This window comes from Dermacentor andersoni, chromosome 5 (assembly GCF_023375885.2).
Source record: "Dermacentor andersoni chromosome 5, qqDerAnde1_hic_scaffold, whole genome shotgun sequence".
NCBI classification, from domain to species: domain Eukaryota; kingdom Metazoa; phylum Arthropoda; class Arachnida; order Ixodida; family Ixodidae; genus Dermacentor; species Dermacentor andersoni.
The window spans coordinates 184,205,772-184,230,762 of NC_092818.1; the positions used below are offsets into that span (position 1 = coordinate 184,205,772).

General features: G+C 43.3%; 1 long non-coding RNA gene across 1 annotated transcript; it reads right to left on the bottom strand.

Moving 5' to 3' along the window:
- Window positions 1-16,103: 16,103 nt before the first annotated feature.
- LOC126531722 (uncharacterized) lies at window positions 16,104-24,055 on the bottom strand. Its single transcript, XR_007599690.3, has 3 exons — window positions 23,113-24,055; window positions 22,001-22,128; window positions 16,104-19,957 (listed from the first exon to the last, which is right to left on the bottom strand). It is a non-coding gene; the product is annotated as an uncharacterized lncRNA (long non-coding RNA).
- Window positions 24,056-24,991: the final 936 nt, after the last annotated feature.

Genomic DNA, 24,991 nt, shown 5'->3' on the forward strand with positions numbered 1-24,991 from the left:
ATCCATCCATCCACCCATCCATCCATCCACCCACCCACCCACCCATCCATTTTCCGGACAAAAAGAATCCGGACACCACTGAGCATATCCTAATGGAATACGAAGGAATTTTCCCAGTGAGACCAACACGCAATGTACACCTTCCAGAAGCGCTTGGATTTAATGTGGATAGAAGCATCAAACAGTCAGCAGTGGAGATAAGCAAGAAACGTTGAGAGTATTGGTGGAAAAAAAAAAGCAGGGACGAGATTGATACGACCGGATCATGTACCGGCATAGGCAGCGGTACAAGATAGGTAAAGCCTTGAGGGAAAAATAAGAGATTAATCAGATGTATAGAGAAATGTGAGGATGAAGAACTTGGCGATGGCGACGGCTTACTTCAAACAGCAACCTAGCGTGTTTCTGTCTTTGCTGCAGATCCCTTTCATAGCTGTCTGCACTACGCACCCACCACCCGATCCGGCTGAGTACACGTGCCTGTACGAGCATTCATCCATCCTTCTGCTGCAATTGGGGCGCCATCAGCAGCAAGTGACTATCTGCAGCCTGGGCCCCGACGTCATGCACCTCAAGCTTGAAAAGGAGCTGTTCACCGACGGAGTCCTCACTTGGCGGCAGGAATGGCATACTGCAAGCACTAACTTAGCGCGTCTCTTTTTGCTGCATGCAGGTTAGTGCCTGAGCGTCAGTACGATAATTTTTTTGCTTGCTTTTGTTTGCCGTCGTTGCTGCCAAAGTGTTAATAAGTTTCTATTTGTGAGACCGGTATCGAAAACTTCGACACCATGCCACTGCCATTTTTGTCTGTGCCTAATGAGATGACTAAGGAATCGGCAAAGGTCGAAAAGGAGATGAAGGCAGAAATGCTTCGGCTTAAAGAAGATTTCAGGCGAGAAATTAAGACATTACGAGAGGGCACTGAAAGAGAGCTGGAAGCTGAAATCCGTGATCTGAAAAATGAGCATCAAAGCATTACAAAATGCCTTCATTTTTCCCATAAGTCTATACATGACTTGCGGAATAACTTGAGGCCGAAATTTCTAAAAATACCGCGTTACAGAAAGAGAACAAAGGACTGAAGGAAAAGGTGCAAATCGTTGGGACACCGAAATAAATAACTTGAGACGCGTGTTGTACAAATGGAGCAGCATTCCAGGAACTCCAATCTAGAAATAAAGGGCGTGTTGAGAGGAGACGGGGAGAACGTCAGGGACATTGTTTCCAAAACACGCAACGCTGTTGGTGAGCCGATAGGTGAAACTGATATTGAGTGCAGTCATCGCGTCCCGACTCGCAACACTCAGGAAGCGAACGTAATTGTTCAAGTCCCTCGCAAAACGTGAAGCGATGCTAAAGAAAGCAAGGAAGGCCCGGATTACTAATTCTGACGTTGAGTTAGACAACATGGCATCGATATACGTAAACCAACACCTTTACCCGGCTCTAAAAAAGTTACTTGGCATGGCTGTGAACCGGAAACATGACAGCCACTGGAGATCGCTTTGGACCTTCAGTGGAAAAATCTTCGCCAGGCAGTCTGAGACTTTTGATGCCGTAAACCTTGCTTGCGAGGAAGACCTTGAAAGGATAATTTATACAGTGTTCGCTGAGTGTAAGGGCTGTGAATTACCGAGAGTTTGTTTCACCTTATCTGATTACCTTTCGCCCTAAGTCTTTAAACTCTGCGCTACATATCAAAGTACGATCTGCCCAAGGAAAACTCGACACTATTACATACTTACTAAGTGAATTCTTTTTTTATATTTGACATAGTTATGACGAGAGAGACATGGCATAACGAAGGATGCAATACTTCGTGTGTTCAAAAAATTTATTATGAACCGCGCAAATCGGCGTGGAAGTGGTGTCGCTCTCTACATCGACATATCTAAAAACTACGAAATCCTACCAGTATAGGTAATCACCAACGATTAAAAATTTTTATTCGTAAAGAATAGCTCTGAGCCAGCTATTATGGTGTATAGCGCTCCAAACAGCATTCTAATGTTGTTTATGAATTATTTTAAAGCATTTTTAATACACTCGCTCGAACATATTTACCTTAATATGTGGTAGCGACTTCAACATATATGTTCTTGATGACACATCTATTGTACATGACCTTAATACGTGGTTGATTTCATCAGGTTTTATTAATATAATCGAAACGGATAACGGTGTCCACTTCATCTGCTCTAGACTTGCTAATTACACATGGCGAAACTACAATTCGTGGTGCTGGAACAATAGCATGGGAAATTAGCGACCACTGTCTAATTTTTATGTGTTATGATGCTCCGGGGAAAGCTGGAAAACGTCAGCGCGACTCAGTTACTGTTCAGTGTATATCCTGATGCCTTAGAGGTTTTCAAATCTAATATCTCTTCGCGGGGTTGGTCTTGCGTATATGAAAATATAAATGTGAATGACGTATATTTGAAATTTCTGGAGACATTTACGAATACTTACATGACGCAGTTTCTGTTTAAAACATTTAGACCACCCAGAAAAATAATCAAACCGTGGGCAGCATTTTCACAGAAAAAGGAAATAAATAGCAAAAATAAGATTTTTCACACTTTCTTTAAGAGAAGATGTCCTACTGCCCTGAATAAGTTTAAAGAAGTTAGAAATAGCTCAATGCAGAACTAGGGTGAGCTAAGGGAGCTTATTGGGAAAATACCTTTGGTAACATTTTGAACAAAGACTCCTCTGCAGTATGGAATGCAGCAAGTACAGTTTTAGGCCATGAAAAAAAACTGCGTCTTCAGAAGAAATAAAGCACGAAGACAGAATGTATGCCAGTGGTGCTCTCGCAGAATTTTTGGATACGCATTTCATTGGGAAGGACACTCCTTCTACAAACCCCTTCTCGGCGATGACTTGGCCAATATCTGCACCGAAAGCGTGCTCTTTCACCTCACAGACGAAGTTGAAATTTATAGGATTTCCATGTCTCTAAAGAATACGAGAGCACTAGATATCGACAACCTCAAAATTAGGCCAATTCAAACAATACTTGAATACATATTACTCATACTTGCATACATATATAATTAGTCGATAGAATTAGGTGAATTCCCACATGCAATGAAAGATGAAGAGTGTCTGTTGTATAATAAGGCGGAGAAAAAAACGCGTCTAAATATTACTTACCAATATCGGCCATATTTATCTCTGCTAAAGCCTTTGAAAAAATCTTGCATTATTGGCTCAAGAACTTTTTTCAGAGGATACAGCTTTTTTCAGAATTGCAACATTGTTTTCGTAAGGAACGAATAACAGAATCAGCATTATCTGAATTGAAACCACACTTACTAATAAACATCCAAAAGAAACTAACAACTCTAGCCTTATTCATAGACTTTAGCAAAGCGTTGGATTCACTTGACCATAAAATTTTAGCACATAAGTTATCGATCTGTGTAATACGTGGTAAACCTTTATCTTTAATTATATATTACCTTTCCAACAGAACCCAGTATGTATGCATCGGCACACACAAATCCTTTTTACTAACAATTACGACAATCGTACCGCAAGGAAGCGTATTGGGACCGCTTCTGTTTAATGTTACATAAATAGTATAATTAACATTAATTCGACAGTAAAGTTCATTATATGGGGAGATGATTGCAGCGTGCTTCTGGTCCTGACACTACCAGACTGGCAGTTGACTGTAATCATATACTTAACAAGCTTGTCAGCTGGTCTTCATCAAAGTTGCTTAAAATAATCCTTCAAAAACAAAAGGTTTGTTTTTTTAGCCAAAAACAAGGTTATGAGGTTACAGCACATCATTCGATGTGTAAATGACGACATTGAAGTATTTGAGGAACACGCTTTACACAGCGTTACACTCTCTTCGAATCTTACAGGGGATTCGTACATTTCAAAGTTATGTAAAAGTCTTGCGTCCATCAGTTGTGCTATGTCGCGTTGTCGTACGCTTCCTTTAAATATTTATATTAAAATGTATTATGCACTTTTTACTTCTCGAAGTAATTATTGTAGTTCGGTATGGCTAACAACAACTAAAATGAACATAAAAAAGTTCAAATATTGCAAAAAGAACGTAATACGACAAATCGCAAACCTTGAATATTGCGAATCTAGTGTGAGCGCTTTTCAAAATTTCAGCATAGCCCGCATAAAACCATGTATGACTATCGTGTTCTGGCGTGCTTTTATCATTCCAAGAAATATTTAGGCAGTTCTTACAAACAACAGCGAGCTTATGTGTACACAGGCCTGTGTTAAATACACGCCACACAGACAGGTGGCTTCTCCCACGTTATCGCACAGATTACAAACTACAAATGCTAGAGCAATACCTTCCTCTACTTCTGAACAAATAAAAATAAACGCTATACTTGTCCAAATCTCAGTTGCAAGAATTGTTTTTTGTAAAAGTGTACTAATAAATGTTTGTTGTATCAATTATTTTAAAAACATTTTTTATATACATAATCCTCGCGTTTCTGTTTATTGTGTATTGATGACGCACTCTTTTATTTTCATTCTATATTATATTTATTTGCTGGCTTTGTCTATCAGCATCATGTAATACGTAGGTTAGATAGCTGGTAGACCATTAGAATTACAGAATGGATGCCAAGAGAAGGGAGACGCAGGCGAGGACTGCAGAAGGCTAGGTGGGGTCATGAAATTAAGAATTTTGGAGGCGCAAGTTGGAATCGGTTGGCGCAGGACAGAGGTCATTGGAGATCGCAGGGAGAAGCCTTCGTCCTGCAGTGGACTTAAAATGGACTGCTGCTGCTGCTGATGATGATATCTGCTTAAATTTCCACTTCATGTTTTGTTGTTAAGAATCTTGTTTTTGCCGTTTCGATTTATCTGCCTTGTAGCGGCTACCTGGATCTCTACGAAGCTGTCTACACAGCTTTTAGTCAAGGTAGCCATCCAGTACTATCTGGTGAATCAATTGAACATTGAATTGAATTGAATATTACATACGTGATTAAATCAAGCAGGCTAGGTGACTATTAGTTACTGCCTCGTTTTAAATGGGATGCTAACAAATAATCATTATTCTCATCATCGCTGCAGCGGAGTCCATGTAGGAGAAAGAAAAAATAAGAACAAGATAAAAAACAGCGGAGAGCACGCGGTACGTCACCGGAGCTGGGTTCCTTGCACCACCACCAGACGGTGCTCACCTCTGTGCATCCACGGAGGCAATCGGGCAAGTCTTGTGGTCAAGTTTTGAGGGACAGAAGCTCAGAGTAAAATTGATTATGAAGAACGACTGAAGATCATGAAAGAAAGGAAATGCGTTGCGACAGTGCTAAGGTATTTGCACAGGAGAAACATTGACTCACACTAGAGAAAAAGAACTAGGAAGCTTACGAGCAGCTTTGTGACCGGCATGGCAAGCAACATGGCAATAAAGAACGTCAAATTCAAACTCGGAGAGGCTGACACAATTTCATGGGTGGCAGTTATGGAAGAAAGAAGCTGCTATGAGTAACTACCCAAGAGGAAAAAAAAACTAAATGAGAAAAGAAAATTTATGAAAACTCGAAGAGAAGTTTTTTACTTTTCGAAGCGACATCGGAATGCCTTAGAACACGTTGTTATAAAGCGAGGTACACCAAGGAAGAAGGAGCATGCGCTTGTTGCGGTAAAGCTAGGGAAACGATGGAACAGGTTTTAGGCTCCTCTGGCCTCCCTGAAGACCTTGTGTTCAGAGACAGCAGGGGTCAAGTAAACATGTCCGCAATAGAGATTATTATGAGGCGGTAGGAGGTTTGATGGCAAAAGAGCAGGGAGACCCGAACAATGGATGCATACAAAAAAAAGAAAAACAAAGTTCTCAGTAGTTAAAAAAGTTTCATGCTGGAATTTCCTTGTGTGTCTATTTTTTTCAAAAACATCTATAGGTAGGGCATTAGGCAAAATAAAAACAGCTTGGTGGTTAAAAGGGACGTCCGTCCGTCCGTCCATCCATCCATCCATCCATCCATCCATCCATCCGTCCGTCCGTCCGTCCGTCCATCCATCCGTCCATCCGTCCGTCCGTCCGTCCGTCCGTCCGTCCGTCCGTCCGTCCGTCCGTCCGTCCGTCCATCCATCCATCCATCCATCCGTCCGTCCGTCCGTCCGTCCGTCCGTCCGTCCGTCCGTCCGTCCGTCCGTCCGTCCGTCCGTCCATCCATCCATCCATCCGTCCGTCCGTCCGTCCGTCCGTCCGTCCGTCCGTCCGTCCGTCCATCCGTCCGTCCGTCCGTCCGTCCGTCCGTCCATCCATCCATCCATCGGCGCGTGGGCAAGGCCAAAAAGGAACCAGAAATACGCTTGGACGCTCAGCGATCTATTCTAGCAGCGAGCACATGCGTGTATTGTTTACATTGCGTTAGGCTCTCTACAATGCCTAAATAAAGCCTTCACGTCACTTTGTGTGGACATTCAACAAACACAATCGTGTAGTAGTGGTAGTAGAAGTAGTTGTAGTAGTAGTAGTGTAGTAGTAGTAGTAGTAGTAGTAGTAGTAGTAGTAGTAGTAGTAGTAGTAGCAGTAGTAGTAGTAGTAGTAGTAGTAGTAGTAGTAGTAAACGTTATTTTGCCCGATATGGGTTTAGGGAGGAGGGTAGTAGGAGTGGGAGGGTTTCAGATCTTTTTGCGCTCACACAAAGCTTCGCTGTATGTAGAATACAACTTGTTAGATTTGCTTCTTCTTTTCTTTATAAGGACGTTCCACCAATATGCCAACCTAGCTGCTGAAAATGAAGTAGCAACCCTGTGCATGTAGCAATGCGTTTTCTAAACCTTGAAACAGAATTTCGATAACCTCACGCTTTAAAAGTTGGTATTCTTTTGAATCGAGATGTCACTGACATAAGCGCCACATGTGTTCTTATAATGCAAATAATCGCACCAGATGTTTCAATATAGTACGTGGCATTGAACGATTTTGCAAGCGTGTCAAGCTATGCTCCACAGTGTCGCTTAGGGCGCTAACATACAAGAATCAGTCGGACAAATGGTTTTCAGGGCTGAGGGCCATTTTACATCACTATATCTATTCAAACGAGTCTAAAAGAATTACTGCGCCTTCCAGTGCGTGAAGATGGTCGAACAGCGAAGCTGTGTTAGTTACACCGAGTGTTACACTATGCAAGTAAAACTTCGCAAGCAGTCTATATTGTAGATCTTTTGTTTCACCATTGTTTCACCTCTTTTTCGCTGGGTGAGCATGCTTTAGGAATGCTTTCTTGCGGTTTTCCCACTCTTTATCCCCCCCCCCCCCGCCCTTTTTTATTGGCGCGTGAAGTTTCGGTCTGTGCTTTGCCACGTCAATCATCAAACCAATCGTCAAAGCGATTGCAGCGCCCGCATCTCCAGTGGTGGGCCTTGCGCCCAATATACTAGTATCCTAGTATCGCGCTTCAATTACTGGGCACTGTTGGTTGACCGTGAACGGCCAGCATAGCATTTATTTCTTTCGCGGCAGTGTGGAATCAATCGTCGATAAATTCGATGCCGATCGGGCTCGATCGCGGAAAATTCACCGTGTGACAATCGTATGAGATCCTCTTATAAGATAGCATTCTCTCACGGGGAAAGGAGTCACTGTAGCCCCTTTCCCCCTCTTGAGCTCTTCTTTTCCTAACCGGCCAGGTCAGGCGCCCGCCTTTTAGCGAAGTCCGACAACGACGGCTCAGGGTCTGCATAAACAGCTTTGCAGTAAAGGTAAACCATCCGTCTTGCAAAGTCATGACCCTTGCACATATGGCACAGAGTATAGTGAACGTGGTGCTCATAAATATAGATAGTTTTTGTTTTTTAGCGTTATCCAGAAATACCGCTCTCCACACTTTTTGAGAATGTGAGTGCGGATGGAAACTAGCTCGGTTGACAGAAAGCTGGAGCCATAGAACATCTACAGCTATTAGCGTGAGAGACTTGGGGCGGCTTGCACGAATATTTAATAATGAAAATAATAACGAATTTAGGAAGGCGTTCTTCGACGTTCCGTAGACAACTCCTAGTCCACACTAGAACAAGTTCTAGTGAGGATAGTATTTCGGCAGCGAACACGACTGCACGTTGTCTCGACGACACGAGAGGGTGCATCGTTCAACTTACCTGGAGACGTGCCCTGGTATTGCAATATCGTATGTAGCCACCACGCGAGTAATTGGGAAGTGTTTTGCAATTAATCCAATAGATTTTACCTAATAGCGCCCCCAAAATTGTTCTCTGCGACTGCAGTCATTGGTTTGCGGGGTTAGGGAGGTAATATCCTAAGAATTCTATTAGTGAACTTCTGGGATAATGAAAGCTGGAGGAAGAATAGAGCTGCCATACGTGTATCTATCTACTCAGTGCGCCGGATATTGCGCCTTTCGTAGAAGACAGCGACTGCCTCCTCTGCGCGGTTCTCCTCGTTCATTGTCTCAGCCAGACCGGGAGCTATTATATTTAGTTTGTTGGCTTTTAGACCCCGCGGCACTTTCAAAGGGATAACTTAAGCGTGCACATTTTCACGTAGTAGCGTTGTGAGAGCCTGAATACTTAATCATGAAACTAGCACATTGACCTTGAAATTTGAAAGCTCTTTGTGTGAAAACCCGGCATCACACAAACACACACACAAAATTATCCTGATACTTCTCTGCACTTTGCTTTATGTGGAGTCGCGCCCGCTGAGACTCTTGTGTATTAAGGTTGGAAACATGAAACTTCCATGACGGGGGTCCTTTAAACTATATGCGCATAGTACACAGCCTATATAGAAGCGCCACTGATGGCCACCTAGCGGACACTTTCGAAAGTACGCTCTGGATGCATTAGCAGACGACAGCACTTTGTGGCAAGGATGGCCGAAGTTCACGGCTGCAATTTCACCTTTGTTCGGCTGCCAGACTGCCACTGCAGCGGTGACAGCTGCAGGAAATGGGGAGGCCTGAATGAGAGCGGACATGTACACGACGTTACCGGAGTTTGGGACAACCAAGTCGGCATGCGCGCCGTAGACACGCGCAAAGAAGCCAGTAACTTATACGAAGTGGAGCTCGTGCTAGGTAGCCGCTTCCTTTTGTTGAATAATGAGACGTTTCGTTTTATTTTTATTTGACACATGCCGCAATACTTTTCCTGTATTTTATTGATAGGCACACGTCATTGGTGCAGACATATCTCAAGCAACTGCGTGGGGAGAAGTACCGACAAACATTTTAGTGGTCTTGCACCCGCCGTGGTTGCTTAGTGGCTATGGAGTTGGGCTGCTAAGCACCAGGTCGCGTGATCCGATCCCGGCCACGGCGGTCGCATTTCGAAATGAAAAACACCCGTGTACTAATTAAGGTGCACGTTAAAGGACCCCAGGTGGTCCAAATTATTCCGGAGTCCCCCACTACAGCGTGCCTAATAATTAGATCGTGGTTTCGCCAAGTAAACCCCTATAATTATTAACGTTGTGATCTTGCTAACGCTAAATGCACGTGACATCGTCGAATAAGTGTCGTCAAAGTCACCTCAAGAAAAATAATTGGGAATTTGTTAATGAAAATGCGTGGACTAGTCAACGAATTCACCAAACGCACAGGTGAACAAAAGCGCGAGTTAACGCTGCGCCGCGGATGCGATTTGTTGCAGTTTTCGCATTTGAAATTTACATAGTTAGCTACTTGGAAACGTATATAAAGCTAGTCTTTTGACTATGTTTTTCGAATGTTAGGAAAGAGAGAAGCTACCAAATATATGTAAAGGCGGACCATCGCCGGACAAGGCAGATTGGTGCCTAGGCCGGGTTTAGTCCTTCTCGGCGTACGCATTGCCCTCCGACGCCACAAAAGATAAAACTAATTCAGTTCAGAAGAAACGCAAAAAGGCACTGAGCTGCGAAAGAAAGTACTCTACGTGGTAATCCGCTCAGAAATTATCAAAGTGTACAGACTTCAGAAACAAGACGCGAATTTTTCAGCAATATTTGAACAACAATACCATATGACGCAGCTAACAGCAATTCCCGCCCTAAGCTATCCCTATTGTTACACTTTTTCCAGGCAGCTATAATATTGAAGATGACCTAGGGTGAAAAAAATAAAGACCTTAAAGAAGAACTTGCCTGAAACCATTCCGATAGAACACATTGCGATTTAAGCCCCTTAGAAACCAGGTGACGCGAAAACCTCGTACTTAGCAACTAGCGCCGGCGAAAACTAGCAAGAACCTAGCAACCAGCAACAGTTCAACATGCGTGAAGACACGCGTAAACATAGATGATAAAACATGGACTGCATGACAGCTAGTGCGACGATATAATGGGCTACACAAAACCGACAACATCAGTCCTGACTATCATTTGCTTTAACATACAACATGACGCACTCGTACTCTCGTGCACTATAGCTAGAATAACGCGTTAAAATATCGGCAAACGGTATAAGTGCCAATTGGCATTCAAAACCCAAGCGAAATGCCTTTAACCCGCATGCTTCGCTGTGGACAAACCGAAGAAAAACATAGGCGGTGATCAACATTGTAACTTACCCACGTAAACATGATCGAGTGCAACAAACGCCCATATTACGGAAGTAAGCGTCAGAAGAAGAAATTTCACGCCGAATGGGGGAGATCCATTGCTGTCGTCGCTTCCTCTCATAAGGCCTCGCAGTGACCGATTAGAACGGTGCCGCCGGTAAGTTTTTTGCAGGTATTTGACCACACCACCATGCAACAATTGCTCTTCGACATGCCTTGAAGTTATCGCCACCACACACCTGCGACGGTTATTTATTTCGCTGCGAAAATGTGAATCAAACAGGGAAGCATGAGCTACGAAGCAGAAAACTATGACGGATGGCTGCATACTTTCCTGAGTGAACTTAGCAAGGCCGCCACTAGTGACGCGTCCATCTGCGCGCACTAACCACCAAAATAATCTGGAAATAAAAGTACGCGGAATACAGCAATAATCAAACATAGAGCGCCTTCGGGCCACAGGTAATATGAGGTGGTGCGTGGAATCTGGAAAGGAGTACTGGGGCGCGATCTTGCACGCGTTCTAAAATAGAACGGAGGCGGTCCTTTCCACCGAGCGGCACACGATTGGTCAATTTGAACAGTGACGAACGGCACGACGTCAATTGTGGCGTGATATCTGCTGTCAATCATTCCGAGTCGTCTGCTATCGGACGAATGCAACGGAACGGACCGCCGATCTCGTGACGTAAAGAACGGACCGCCTCCATTCGATTTTGGAACGCGTACAAGATCGCACCCCTGGTGCCAGCGCTAACGTTCGTAAATGCCACTCTGTGCTTAAGGTCTCATATATCTTGTCGGGAATGAAAGAGAGAGAGAGATAGCAAAGAGAGGAAAGGCAGGGAGGTCAACCAGACGAGCGTCCGGTTTGCTACCCTACACTGGGGGAAAGGAAAGGGGGAACAGAAAGAGGAAAGCGGGATAGAGGGAACACTGTCTGTGCACGCAGCAAAGTGCTTGGAAATCAGTCAAGTAAAAGCAAGTGCTCCGTCGATACGTTCATAGCTGGTGATGCACGTTGAAGGTACCAGTCAAGACCAAGGATCCGGTGGGCGTACTGCAACGTACTGCGTCGGGAATGAAAGTTAACCGAAGATCAGTAGGCTAGTTAGCTTGCGGAGCCCACGATAAATCTACAAATAGGGCAGTGCAGGCTGAGATGAGTTGGACCTCTTTTGAAGTCAGAGAAGCGCAGAGCAAAATTAGTTTTGGCGAAAAACTCAGGAACATGAATGAAAATAAATTGGCGGGTGAATTGCACAAGCACCTGAAACTGAGAAATGTGGATAGACAATGGAGAAAGAGATCAACAAAGTTGGCAGCCAAGTAGACGGTAATTGAAAGTGTCCAGAAGAAAGAAAGCGAGAGAAACAGCGACAGCGAATCGGATGCAAAGAACGGAAACAACAAAAACGACCATGGAGATTTAAAGGAATGGGAAAAAAGAAATCATAAAGGAAAATCTGTACAACATAAAAGGGGGTGTCTTGCTATTTGAGGCTCGAGCTGGTTGCCTAAGGACAAAAATATACCGGAACAAATATTCGAAACAAGATTAGGCGTGTGTATGCTGCAGCAAAAATCCGTAGCCTCTCAGCACATCCTAATGGAATGCGAAGGGATTCACCCAGTGAGAATCGGAGGTGAAGTGCACTTTCCAGGAGCACTTGGATTTTAAGTGAACGGAAGCACCAACCGGTCAGCAATCGAGTTAGCAAGATACGTTTACAGTATGGGTGGCAAAAAAGGAAAGAAGAAATTGATACGGCCGGATTTGTTACAGGCATAGATAGCGTTAAGGTAGATAAAGAAGCTTTGAGAAAAAAGAAAAGATTATATAGATGTACGCAAAAATGTTAGAATGAGGCACATGCACAGTATACGTGATTAAATCAAGCAGCCTAGGTGACCATTTGTTACCATCTAGTTTCAAAGGGGATGCAAGTAAGTCATAATCATTATCGTCACTGCGCGCAAATTGTCACGTTTAAAGATAATGCTAGAGCAGGCTAGATATTACGAATATTCGCTGCATTACGGAGGTGGTTATTAGGAGCCTATGGTAAATCGTGATCGATTTACCATCGATCACGATGTTCTCAGCGCAAACATCATCCCATGGGACGCGTAAGCTAACAACGATGCCTCGTACATTGAAAACTTCAGATCTTAGCAGGTGTATTCACTGTTGAATAACCATAAAAAAGAGCCATTCGATTTTTGCGCAAAACATTGAGTTCTTAAATATAAAGCAGGGTAATTGCCTTACTGAAAGTACTATACAGAACCTGGAGCCAATATATGGCAGCCCAGTTAAGGTGAATTTCCTGAATAAGGAGAAATAATATTCTACTGATGCACATTTTGTTCCCTAATCTGCGTCAGCCTGCAAGGGCCAGGTAATTGCCTTATTGAAAGTACTATACAGAACCTGGAGCCAAGATATGGCAGCCCAGTTGAGGTGAATTCCCTGAATAAGGAGAAATAATATTCTACTGATGCACATTTTGTTCCCTTATCTGCGTCAACCTGCAAGGGCCATGATAATGCAAAACAGACTGCTTACTTTCTAGTCGCAGCGGAAAGGGAGGACCGATAAGATTGCCCTCAGCCCTGAAATTTATCTGTAGATAACAGATAGATAGTAGATATACATATAGTAGACCGTTTTTTTCCCTCAGATATACATAAACCAAAAGCACGGTAATTGATGCTCTTAAGGTACTACAGAGAACGTGGAAGCCAAATATGGCAACGCAGCAGAAATTTGCTGAACGTTTCGCCTATGTGACACGATAGTCGAAGGGCGAATTATCATCAACAAATTCCTTACGCATTACCGTTTAAAATATATTTGCAGATCAAGCGCACATGAAGGATTCTATGCGAAGCGAAGCTTAAGGAAAGTGAGCCATTCTATACTTTGAACGAATAGCGATGCACACAATTTGGTGATAACAGGTGCATACACAGAAAAGTACCACACGTGTCGAGCAACATTTACGGATTCTGTAACTCTTGTGTCACAGGGGGCCATACCAATTCTGTAGGGTTGTCCATGAACGGGGCACATTCCTACCGGCACATATGGTATGGCTAAATAAAAGAAAGTAAAACAAATCAAAGAATTCGTGAAATATAAATAAGCGTTCTATTAGCAGATCGGTGAGTCTTACAAATATCTGTCCATCGATATTCTACCTTCGCCTTTTACGTAGTAACCGTAGTGGGATGTGCTCGTTCTGGAGCACTGGCCGAGAAACCATTGTACAGTGAGTGGCTCGATAAAAAAAATGCAGCAAATCAAGTAATCCGACAAACACAAATTGCCATTTCATTGAGATATCGGTGTGCTTTAGTGACGCCTGTGAGCCGACATCGTGTGTTTGGGTTTTATGTAAAAAACTATTTTTTGGTTACGCAGAATTGGGGCGTACAACGTCAGCATACAACGTTTTATATGATCCACTTCGCGCGTACCTCCTATAAGGCTTGTAAATGTACCCGCAAATATATCTGCGAATACAGTGACCCACCCAACAGCACCCAGCAGCCAGACAGTCATGGGAAACTCAGATAAGCAGGCAAATAAAGTTTTGATTTATAAAACGTTTGGAGCAGTGACTCGCGAGACTTCTCAGATATATATTGCCTCCTCGCTCGTGCACGAGCGTGGCTGACATGACGAGGAAAAACCTGCGTCACAGCAGCTTCACTGGCCTTCCCGTGGGCAATGAAATAAACAGTGCTATGTCTTACACCTGAAAGGTGTCACGGACTATAATTTCAATAAAGGATGACTAGAAAATATTATTTGAGGCCACTTGACACCGTAAAAACACGGTTACTCATGGCAAATTTCTCGAAGGCACTGATAATAATGCCGATACATGGCTTCATAACAGAGCTAAAGTGGCTTCCTAGACTGACCGAGTAACTCTTGACGCGGAACGAACTGAGCGCGCAAATCTAGGCACCGTCACTATTCTCCCAAAGTGAATATGTCTTTGTCTTGTGGATTTTTTTGTGGCTGCTCGATCGGTAATTTACTAGATGTTCTGGATTAAATAGCAGGAAATTTTAACCGATGACGCAAAGCCAGTGAGCACGCATCTGTTCTGCATAATCAAACAATATATAACGTATCACATAGGCATTTATAAAGCACGCCGATTTTCTGATGCAGTAGCGGCCGATTTTCATAGACTTACTCTCTCTATGTTACCTATATTTAGCCTGCCCCCTTTTTAAGTCACCGGTTATGTGCCACGAGGTAGATGCACATTTCTGGCCAATCCCCCCCAAAAATGATTATGTGCCACACTTAAAGACAAAGAAGCCTGAAATGAAATCTATTTACATCTTTGTCGTACTCAACTGTGCGTACACCTCTCCTTCCCGTTCAGTCAACGACCAGCATGATACCTTGCCTTCAACCCCAAGGCATCGCTACGTAGACGTCTCAAAGTGTGCATTATCTGACAGTGTATGCATTGCAGAATAACTTGTCAACGGTGCAGTGTACAAAAATAACTATTGCGTTACATCATATCGGTGTGACGACTTCTGCGTTGCAGAAACGTAGGTCGTGTCTGTGATTACACGCTAAATAGGATGAAAATAACGAGTCTCGTACACATCACAATTGCCATTTAGTGAATACCTTTCATTACCCACTTCTTGAAACCTCCGCTTCACATAGATTCCAACATGCGCGTTATATTGGCAGAACTTACAATGAAGTATGCGCTATGGTGGAGGTCTTGAAATGCTGATCGACGCTGGCTACTATGCTTCGCATAATTTCGGCCTGTCCCTAAGAAAGGAATGCACACAAATAACAGTAATAGAATAATTCACACTACAGAGCATAGCTGGAGTGTGTGCAGGTGTAGTTTAAACACGTATGCTTCAAGTAGACGCTTTGAATACCACCAATGGTACATTTGTATGCGCAAGTTCAGCGACACACAGGTGACGCAAATCACTGTAAAAAAATTAGCACCCTTATGGTTGCATAAAGGGTGCTTGGTTTGTCCCATGACTACACACTAAACATTTTAACACCCTTAAGGGTGTAAATCAGTTTGTCGCCAGACGAACACCCTAAGGGTGCTGTTGTCTACACCCTACAGTTGGGGTGCAGTTATATCACCCTAGAGGAAGGGTGTCCAGCAAAATAAATTTAGGGTGTAGGGGTGCAAGTCCATATCAACACCCATCTATGTGGGTGTTGGAAGGGTGTACACCCTTTTATTGCTAGTGTGTATGGAAGGCAGGTTCGGCAGTACATGCCTTCAATTACTACTATGTACAGCGATCCACGCGTAACTCTCGCGTGTGCCAGAAGGTTCAAATTCGGCTACCAAACACACCGTCGAACAGCCGGCCTTGAAGCTTCAATGGGCACACACGCACGTATACGTGTGGATCACATTACATATTAGTAATTCACGGTGTATATTGCAAAACCTGTCTTCGCTGCACATATACAACCTAGCAAATGTCACTTTTGAGCATGTATATCAACACCAACGGTTATCACGATTTCCAGATCCACATAAAATGCAACACAGACTGGTACGATATATGGCATTTTCAAGAAAAATGTAAATATATTTATTGCATGCTGCAATACAGAGTACAATATATACATAAATCACATGAAATATAAACATGCACAATCACCAAACACATCGGTAAGTACAAGATCATGTACACTTCCCACAAAGGTATCCAAAATATAAGTATTGATCAAATCTGTTATTAGAGAAGAAACTATGTATTGCAGCACTGAAAGAGCCTGAGTTGACCTCGCAGTGTTTTGGGCCACATAAAGGAATAAATTTTCAGTATAAGGCTCAATGAACGAAAATTCAAGTTTTGAAGCCTTGAAAAAAAAAAAAAGGGACATTGCAAAGGTGAATTAGGGGAGTAATTGAAATGCAGAGCAAATGCACAAGACACCTGTTACTTTGTACACTAATGTAATCGCAAAGCATTATGAAAAGTTTGGAAAGTCGATGTAAGCATAACTGGCCAACATTTTTCGGACTGAAACAATACTTTCCAAGCATAGACGTGCTTTAAGTGAGGTTTAAGCCAGCAGTATTATTGCTAATTTTCTCTTTCGAACAAGATTACTTGAGCACGAGCAATATGTAGAATTTTTTAGTGCCTACATAGTTTGTCCTCTTTTGTGAAACGAGAGTTCTCTGTGCTAAAAGTGCTGTGTAGGAGATTTTCTAACTACAATTCCAGTTTCTATAAATTTCTGTCTTGTAACCCGAAGGCACTGGTACATATACAATATGCAGTTTGAAAATAGGTTCTTTTCTTACCATAAATCAAGAATGAGTATTCCACATTTACTATTGTGTGGTTGCAAGGTGCAGTAAAAGGCCTGATAAAAGCAAACCACTGTTGATTAAACAATTTTGCTGAACACGAAAGGTGGACAGTGTTTTAAAATACATAGTAAATTTCTAAATTATTTGCACTTAGATGCAGTAATACAAGATTAGGGCTTGCTGTAGCATGTGAGTATACAAATTAGCAAATGTGGTTAAATAAATTAGCCATACTCTGGTTACTAAAAGAACACAGGCACAGGCAGTCATGTAAAAGTTCAAGTTAAATATCACACTGTTAACATTTGCCAGCAAATGGTCGTATCAAACATTATAAATATACTGAAAAAGGTGCTTTCTTGGGATAGTTGGCAATTAATGCGAAAAAATTACGTACAGCGTGAATTACAAGGACTGCGAGAGACGACATAGACTGCGCTGACTTCTAATAATATTTTATTGTGTTGCCACATTGTGTGTACGTATACAAGAGCGGGCATGCGCAGAAAATGAGTCACAAGGGGCGTCTAACAGCAAGTCATTGTACTAAGGACGTGGTCACCTGAAAAAAAAAACATTACAATTTCTATCTTTTGAGATACAAGACTTCACTAGGGTCAGCGTGATAGAGGGGGCACTAACGCACACACTACCCAGTTTTCTGGTGAAATTTGCTTCTATAGTTTCCCGGATGACCTGTTAGCTGTGTCTCACTAGAACTTCCGTATATTCTAAGAGGGCTCGCAGTCACAGTCCCGGGGCAATGGATGCCCAAGTGGCCTTGAACAGTGTTATGGACGTTATAGTGCTCTCTTAAACGATCATTTAGGCACCTGCCTGTCCGTCCAACATATTTACTGCCTCAAAATAGGGGAATATGGTAAACCAAATTCGTTGCACAATTCGCAAAACGTTTTCTGTGCCCGACAGAGCAAGAACTCTGACGTGATTTGGGCGCGTTTACACACTTACAGAGCTTTGCCAGCTTTTCTCGAGTTGAGAAAAGGCCTGTGATTTCTGGAGGTTGCCGAATCTTTTTTAGCCTATCGGAGACATCATGCACATACCCACCGGTGGCACTGCGAACCTATGTCTTTCAACCGGTTGGTTCCTTGACTGAGCGGGCTCATCACGGTTTGTGCCCCTCAGAAGCTGTTCCACTATGGCTGAAATTAAGGCCAAAGGGTAGTCAACCCTAGAAAGGTGATCAACCTGTGCAGCAAGACTATGTTGCATCTTGTGTGAACAAGATTTATTGAGGCTGTTAACGAGGGAAAACTTTTAATACCTCATTTAACGAGCTTTGAGTGTGCAGAGTTAAAGAGCAAGAGTGACTTATTACTTCTTAGATCGAAGCACCAGCCTGAGATCTACAAAGCGCGAGGAATCATCAATGGGGACCTCATGCGTTAGTTGTAGAGGCTTTCTTAAACATCTCCAAGACTCCCGAAGCAACAGGCTCGAAAGCGTGATCAGCGCAATCAATGAATACCACGTGGTCATTCACAAACCTGCACACTTTGACAGGAGACGCATCTAGGTGACCTTCAATATTGCAATCATGATGAGCGAGATAAATATAACATAGTGGCGGCGCCAGGCATGATCCTATACAAGTACCATTTATTTGTATATTGTGCAGGATCGTGCCTGGCGCCGCCACTGAGTGATATTTATCTAGCTAATCATGATTGAAATATTCAAGGTCCCCTAGATGCGTCTCTCGTTGTCAAAGTGTGCAAGTTTGTGGACGACTACCTGGTATTTATTGATTGCACTGATCATGCTTTTGAGCCTGCTGCTTGGGAGACTTGGAGATCTTTAAGAGCTGCAGCCTCTAGAACTAACAAATGAGGTCCCCACTGACGATTCTTTGCGCTTTCTTGATCTCAGGCAGTGCCTTACAAATAAACAGGTGGGCTAGTGCTTTGAACCGAGAAGTAAAAAGTCACTCTTGCCCTTTAACTCTGCACATTCAAAGCTTGTTAAACGAGGTATTGTAAAGATTTGCCTCGTTAACAGCCTCAATAAATCTTGCTCACATGAAATGCAAGATAGTCTTGCTGCACAGGTTGATCGCCTTTCTTGGGCTGGCTACCCTTTGGCCTTAATTTCAGCCATAGCAGAACAGCTTCTGAAGGGCACAAAACGTGATGAGCGCACTCAGTCAAGGAACCAGCCGGTTGAAAGACTGGTTCGCAGTGCTACCGTATGTGCATGATGTGTCCGATAGGCTAAAAAAAGATTTGGCAACCTCCAGGAATCCCAGTCCTTTTCTCAGCCCCGGAAAAGCTGGCAAAGCTCTATAAGCGTGTAAACGCGCCTAAATCGTGTCAGAGTTCTTGCTCTGTCGGGCACAGAAAACGTTTTGCGATATGTGTAACGAATGTGGTTTACCATATTCCCGTTTTGAGGCAGTAAATATGTTGGACGGACAGGCAGGTGCCTAAATGATCGTTTAAAAGTGCACTATAACGTCCATAACACTGTTCAAGGCCACTTGGGCATTCATTGCCGGGACTGCCGCTGCATGCCCCTCTTTGAAGATACGCAAGTTCTAGCGAAACACAGCTCACCCGGTACATTATTGATGCTTATTTCACCAGAAAAATGGGTAGTGTGTGGGTTAGTGCCCCCTCTATCACGCTGACCCCTAGTGAAGTCTTGTATCTCCACAGATAGAAATTGTGATTTTTTTTTAGTGACCATGTTCTTAGTACAATGACTTGCTGTTAGAACACCCCTTGCGACTGCCTTTAATTTTCTGCGCATGGCCCTTCTTGTGTATAAACACACGATGTGGCAACGCAATAAAATATTGTTGGAAGTCAGCGCAGTGTATGTCATCTCTCGCAGTCCTTGTCCTTCACACTGTACGTCGTTTTTATACAGAAAAGTGAATATTAATTGATTCAAAATTAGAAAAAATATAGTACACATCTGAGCTGCAAGAATGCAATTGATACAGCAAATGACGTTTAGCTTTCCAAAAGAAAGAAAATGTTCACGTTTCACCACGAGGTGCAGGGACTCCATTCTCTGAGCATCTTGACCAATAAATGCAGCGCATGGCATTGCTGGAATCTTGCATCCTGCATTAGCAAAATAAGAGAATCATGAGAGTTCAGTCTGTGTAATTACACATGTGCACTGTGGAAAATTTGATAAGGCAACAAGCTGCTGAAAGTAACAAACTTAATTAATGTGACTGGGAACAATGAACAGCTCAGGCAACTGGGCAAGACAAGTGAAAGGTAGGAGAAATTTCTATTTTGCAAATTTAGGAACTGCATTTACTGTGAACACTAAACCACTATGTCACTGTGAATACAAGGCACATACAGCAGCAAAAGCAAATAAATTTACAGTAGCCTTTTCACCATAGAAAATAAGAGTGAATAAAATTTAAGGACACTACCAATGACATCTCTCAACAACAGAAATTTGTCCAAGAGTGTGTATGTGACCTTAATATAAAATTGACATGAAATGTGGAATATATCTCTGCATTACACTTTATAAGTACTGCAGCTGAGAACCTTACGGGATATGGCATATTAAGACTGACATGCACAAGACATTAAAAAATGGCTGTTTTTACACAACATTATTACACTAGGAGACAGAGTAATTTTACAGAGTGCACACAAAATGAAAATGAGGGAACCCCCACTGGCATTATCATTTGCCCTGCAATACATGCATCCAGCCCAACAATCTCCAACTCCCCAATGCAGTTTATTAGACCCTTTCTGTATCCTAAAATTTATTGTGTATTTCTTATTTACTAATTTAGTAAGAATTGACAGTTCGGCATACTTTCCTTGAAAATTTAGCATGTGTTAACTATATTTTTAGAGCAGGCCCCTTTCTTTCAATAGGTTAGCTTGGCAAACGGTGACAAGTAGTATTCTCAAAGATCATAAGTTTAAATAAACTTATGATCCTTTGTCATGCTCCCACTTTCTACTTCATGCTCTAAACTGTGATACCCCTCCTAGGCAGTTTATGTTATACTGTGAATACATACATGGTCCTCCTTTGTGTAGCATCTGAACTAGAGCCTGAAATTTCTTGTCTCCTAAAAAAATCATATTGCACGGTTACCCTTCACTCTGGGGGTGGCGAGGGATTGTATATAAGTGTTCACATATTCAATGAACCTCAGAGCCACAACCATTTCTCATCCTGTGTTGCCACTACCCGCATGAGTCGCAATGGTTGTAAATTGGCTACCCGCCCTCCCCCGCCTAAAAGTACATTTTGCCACATGGAAAATGACCACAGCATTGCATTTGATTGAATGAGTCCTCCTGTGCATGCATGTTTTTTTTCTCGTCTTGTAATGGCTAGGTTCAACATGGTCAAGTCTGAAAACTGCCAAGCCCCAACCAATACTTTGTGTAGTTTCAAAATTATGAAGCATTCATTTTTCAAGACTTGTCCCAAATTAAGCATGAGGCAGATTTTCATGATGCAAATGAGGAAAGGTTGTGCTTAGTGACAATGATAGGCCTGCTATATCCTGCAAAACTGTGTGAAATGACATATGGTTGCAATTTTCATGAGCAGCTAGCTCAGTACAAGAAATAGGTGCAATGCCTGCGGAAATGTTTTTTAACACCCATGAGAGGTCCTAGTTTCTTGTAATTTCTTCAAATCCCTTGCAGTCTAGATTGCAATCCGGCGCATGTTAATATTGTATTTGAAATAAAAACAGCTCAAATATTAAGGTTTTGAGAATTTTACGGGATTAAATTAAAGGTAGACAAGTAATGCAACGAGCAAATAACAAGCTCATTGCATAGAGTAAGGAAATATTCCTTTCCTGCAAAAACATTGGTAGCAGGAAGGTCATACGAAATTAGCACTGAATGCACAATAAAGAATATCATGCTGGAATGCCCCCATCTGTGAATATTCTTGCACAAAGAAAATCCTCGTTATGAAAGGCCATCAAGAAAATGCAAGTGTATGCTTTGGATCAAGTCATACCTGCAGCATGCACTACAATCGGCAATATTTAAAAACACACACAACTGCATATGATATCAAGCTTAGGCCGCCAAAGAGCCTCAGAGTTTTAAATTATAACTTGACTTACTATATTAAACTACACACCTATATCTACTTACAATGTAGTCTTCCCAACTGCTTCCTAGAAGACATCAACCATCTGCCTGAAGGCGAACGCAAGTGGCTTGCTCTTAATGGAGGGCACCAAGGCTGGGCATTGTGAAATTGATGCTATCATCTGCATGACCTGCGAGAAACAACACTCTAAGATAAACAAATGCTATTAGAATGAAAGACAAGATCACTGGTAATGAGCCTCGTTTTGGTTTGCATGAGAAAAGCAAAAAATATGGACTTTGCGCTGCTTACTAAAAAAGAAGCAAGCTTCCTTCCAGATGTTGCAGTCATGCATTAAGATTGTCACACAGCTGCATGTTTGTATGCTCATATGCTGCTGTCGCTACTGTGCCAGCATGCTTTGCATAGCTTATTATTTCAAGTTATATTGGTTATTGTGTTTTCTTGCCAATTTTTGGCAAATAGCACCAGCAAAGAAGTAGCTCACTTACACACACACTCCCTTGTGAGGAGCGAATTCACACACGCACGCATGCATGCACGCGCGCACACACACACACACACACGCACAAGCCTCTACCACATAAGCAGCTTCCCAAGCTTGATACACTGCATTTTTTATCCTTTGACACTCCTACTGCTAAGGCGTAAAAAGCCTTCGTGTGACCAACCCTAAACTCCTCAACCTACACTTCCAGCCTAAACACTTTCTCGAGATCCAGGACAAGCCTTCTAGCTTCCCCAGTGCTCCAAACTGTAGTTACGAATTTCAATAGGGCTATAGGCGACAGCTCTCGAAGAGCATGCAAACTACCCGGAGAGACCTAAAGCTTGCATATGATACCTCTAAAGCGCAACAACAACACTTCAAATTTTCAAAATTCATTAAAGCGCCTGAAGACAATTGCTATATACGTAGGACGGGGGGTCTTGAATAACCTGCTGTTCACAATTTCAGCGGTTGTATGCATCAACGGAAATGTGGGCTAATGGGAAATTCACGTCTTTAAGATCAGAATTAGTGTAATGGCGAAACACACTACCATATTTCTTAACCATTTATTTGTGCTCTGGATGTAACGTTTCTTTTAGAATAACAATCAAGGATATCGATTCATCAGGGCAGAGGCGGGAAAAAGGAGGAAGCGTATACCTGACGCCTTCCCACTGATCCTCCTGAGAAACAGCGCCTCATACAGCAGTTGTCCAGGTTGGCTTGAAACCAAACTCGGCTTTCAGGCGGCAACACTCGCTGCACCAAATTGGAAGAGTTTTATTGCGAGTAAAATTCTACCGGCCTTATGCAATACATACGCACGCACACAAATATACGCACTCTCAAAGCGCAGACACAAAGGCACGCACGCGCACATTGATAAACACAAACAATCACACATACATGCAGGCAGACACGCTAACACGTGGACGCACACACAGTGACCCACACAGAAACACGCTCACAAAACACGTACGCACTAGACACACGCAAGCACGCCGGCCCATACAAACCGGCATGTATGCGCGCGCAAGACGCACGCATGCACACACACACACGCACGCATGCACGCACACACACACACACACACACACACACACACACACACACACAAAGCGAGCTGAGCTGAGCGCACGCACACACACGAATCGAGCCGAGCGCGAGCGCGCACACACGCACAGACAAAGCGAGCCGAAAACATGTTAAAGGCGCCCGGCAAGCAGCAACAGCAGCACGCGACCGCATCAGGGAGAACCAATACCGCGCCAGTTCTTTCGAAAGGTGGCAAAGTCAGTCGTCCTTTTTCTACGCGACGCAAAAGTGGTCGACCACATTTAACTTAAGTGCGAGCGACCGTGTTACAAGAAGCCGCGCTGAACGCACAAAAGAAGCATATCTATGAACGTTGAAGCGCTGAGAAAAGCGTAACTATGCAGGCGCATCACGCCCGATGTAAGACGGGGCGCGATCGAGGTAGTTAACTTGCCCTACTAGGAGTGCAGCTGCTCTTGCTCTTACATTAGTGAATTATGCTACGAGATCACACTAAGATACTTATAGAGCGAACAAAAACACGTAACAAACCAAAGAAATACCAAATAAATGGGCACTTGCCTGAAAATTTCCATTACGGCAGTACTACCGACCGCCGACACAGGGCACGTTGCAACTGCTCGTCTCAGCGTCCGTGGATCCATCTTCCAGTGCGTACGAACGCTTTGCTTTGAAGTGGACCACGAGTAATACACAAAGCACGGGCCACACCTTTTTCTACACCGCGCACAAAACTAATCACACGTTTAAAATTATGTCGCACAGAGCGAGACGCGAACGCATTTCACGTAGCTAAAGAATGCAATAATGGCGTAGCTTCCGCCTTCCCATCATGCCGCGCGCTGAAGTGACTGTACAGCGTCGTCCCGTCACTTCCGGTCGCTTTTCATTGGGCAGGGGGCGGGCGCGCAAATTGAACGTTTATTCTGGCAGGTTTGCTTGCTCGAATGGCCGCCTGTTAGCTGCTGCTTCGTTGTGGTCTCCAACAGGAGCGGTGAGGCGGGTAGTTGCTACTACGGTTCGTGCCGAGCATATTTTTTTTTTTTTTTTTTTGGGGGGGGGGGGCGCAGTCTGCGCTGCATGACTGAGGGTACAGTACACAAATCGGGACCGTGAGCGAGACGATCGGCGCTCTTCTGCTGGTGCGATTATATTATTCGCTGCGTCCAAACGAAGCAACCTTGCGAGGCCACAGCGTAGTTACAGCGATATCCTGGCTCGATAAAGACCCTCACATCTTGGTCGTGCGACAGCGACGCGTAAGCATTCATGAGGCGACTGAAGAATGCGTTTGTAAGAGCGTATGCTGTGGATAAGCAATTACAGCTTTGACGACACCAGCCCCTAATATATAGGCTGAGCCTTACAAACTGTGTCCGAGGATGCGCTTAGAAGGCAGACCAGTATCTCAGTAAAACTCTGAATAACTTAGGCAAGGTACGTGGAGATTCAGATTTGAGAACTTCCAGCGTGATCTCGCCGC